Source organism: Oryx dammah, unplaced genomic scaffold, assembly GCF_014754425.2.
Source record: "Oryx dammah isolate SB20612 unplaced genomic scaffold, SCBI_Odam_1.1 HiC_scaffold_20, whole genome shotgun sequence".
In the NCBI taxonomy this organism is placed as follows: Eukaryota; Metazoa; Chordata; class Mammalia; order Artiodactyla; family Bovidae; genus Oryx; species Oryx dammah.
This window is the reverse complement of record NW_024070204.1, coordinates 42398860-42400985: the sequence shown is the minus strand read 5'-3', so window position 1 is coordinate 42400985 and position 2126 is coordinate 42398860. Positions and strand designations below refer to the sequence as shown.

General features: G+C 43.6%; 1 pseudogene; it reads right to left on the bottom strand.

Annotated features, from left to right (window-relative positions):
* Nucleotides 1-248: 248 nt before the first annotated feature.
* LOC120879451 lies at nucleotides 249-1146 on the bottom strand (annotated as a pseudogene).
* Between the last annotated feature and the right edge of the window lie 980 nt (nucleotides 1147-2126).

The window sequence follows — 2126 nt, the reverse complement described above, 5'->3', positions numbered from 1 at the left end:
ATGTAGTCTTTGGGCAAGCTGTTAGGACTCAGTGATTCCTCTTTCATTTTGAGCTTTGAAAATAGGGACTGTTCGTAATGAAAATAAACAACTATTTGAGAAATAATAATAAAATTTCACTGCTACGGGGGAGCTGAACCATCAAGCTTCTGCCAACATACACGGTTTTGAACAGTCGTACATTCTAAGTAGGATAAATGAGTTGGGAAGAAAAGAACCATCAGTACGTAACATTTAAAACAGAAGGCTTCACATTATTGTAGACACTTCTCTGAAAAGAGAAGGTATATGATTTTTCAAAAATCACAAATTTGAAGCAGGACTTGGTGAGTTGAATTATAGCCTGGGACTGGCAACTTATGCCCCTCCTTTGCTTCAAAAAAAGTGCAAGAAAGAGTGATGAGATCAACATTCACCATTCTTGAATCTTCAGCAAATTCAGGATCAGTGTAGAAAAATACCAGCATATCTACTTCCTCTTGTGGATTAAGCCTTTGTTCTTCAAAGCAGAAGCACTGTATTTTATTGAAATACTGTCCAGCTTCAAATGGTACAACATTGTATGTAGAAATTCCAATTGCTGGTTTGTCAGTAGGGTTCTTAGTTCTATGAAACGCCAGAGCTGTCTCTCCTGGCACTACATATATTTCTGTTTGCTGAGGTCTACAGTTCCACTGGAGACTTGCATCCACAGCTGCATTAAACGTGATTTTAATGATGCGATCCTTAACAGGTACCATGTTTTCAATCTGGTCTGATGCATGACCTGCTCCTGCTGATCCTGCAAGTCCAGTAGTCTGGCAGTAGAGCCAGTAAAGGGGCACGGTGGCACAGAACGCCCCCAGTATGCCCACCGCCGCTGCGACCACATAGGTGAAGACTGTCTTGTTCCATCGCTGCCAATTCTCCTTCGAGCGCGTGTAGGGGTTAGTGCTCTTCAGCCGTCGAGGCAGATGCACCGCTGGGCTCAGGCGCCTTGCTGTCCTGAGCTGCCTCAGCCCCTTCTCAGTACCCACTGTCCCGCTCCTCCACGGCCTAAGACACAGGCTCTACCCTCTCCGCAGCCCTGGTTGGGTTCCCAAGGTGGTTCCAAGGTCACCTGCAGGCAATGGCTCGCCTCCAAGCAAGTTGCCAGAGCCCTCCCATGACGCCCGAAAAGAACTCCCACCTGCCAGGAGCCTACGTTTTTAAGATAAGTTTTAGGAGAAGGCAATGGCAACCCACTCCAGTACTCTTGCCTGGAAACTCCCATGGACTGAAGAGCCTGGTGGGCTGCAGTCCATGGGGTCACTGAGGGTCGGACATCACTGAGCGACTTCACTTTCACTTTTCACTTTCCTGCATTGGAGAAGGAAATGGCAACCCACTCCAGTGTTCTTACCTGGAGAATCCCAGGGATGGGGGAGCCTGATTGGCTGCCATCTCTGGGGTCACACAGAGTCAGACAGGACTGAAGCAACTTAGCAGCAGCAGTAGCAGGTTTACAATAAAATTGACAGGAGAGTACAGAGATTTCCATATATCCCCAGCTCCCAGACATGCATAGCTTTCCCCATTATCAACATCATTCATCAGACTGTTATATTTGAAAAAAAAAAAAATGAACCACAATTACATATCGTAATCATCCAAAGTCCATAGTTTACATTAGGACATTCTTGATGTTGTGCCTTCATTGGGTTTAGACAAATGTATAGAGACATGGATGCATCATTATACTATCATCAGAGTATTTTTACTACCTTAAAATTCTATGCTTTACCTGTTCATCTATGTTGCCCACTATTCCTGGTGACCACTGATTTTTCCATTGTCTCTATAGTTTTGTCTTGTCTAGAATGTCATAGCGTTAGGATCCTACAGTATTTTACCTTCTCAGATTGACTTCTTTCACTTAATAGTGCATTTAAGTTTCTTCTTTGTCTTTTCATGGCTTGATGGCTCATTTCTTTTCAGCATTAAGTAATATTCCATAATCTGGATGTACCAGGGTTTATCTATCCATTCACCTACTGAAGGACATCTTGCTTGCTTCTAAATTTTGGCACTTATGAATAAAGCAGCTATAAACATCTGCATGCAAGTTTTTGTGTGAATATAAGTTTTCAGCTCCTTTGGAACACAAC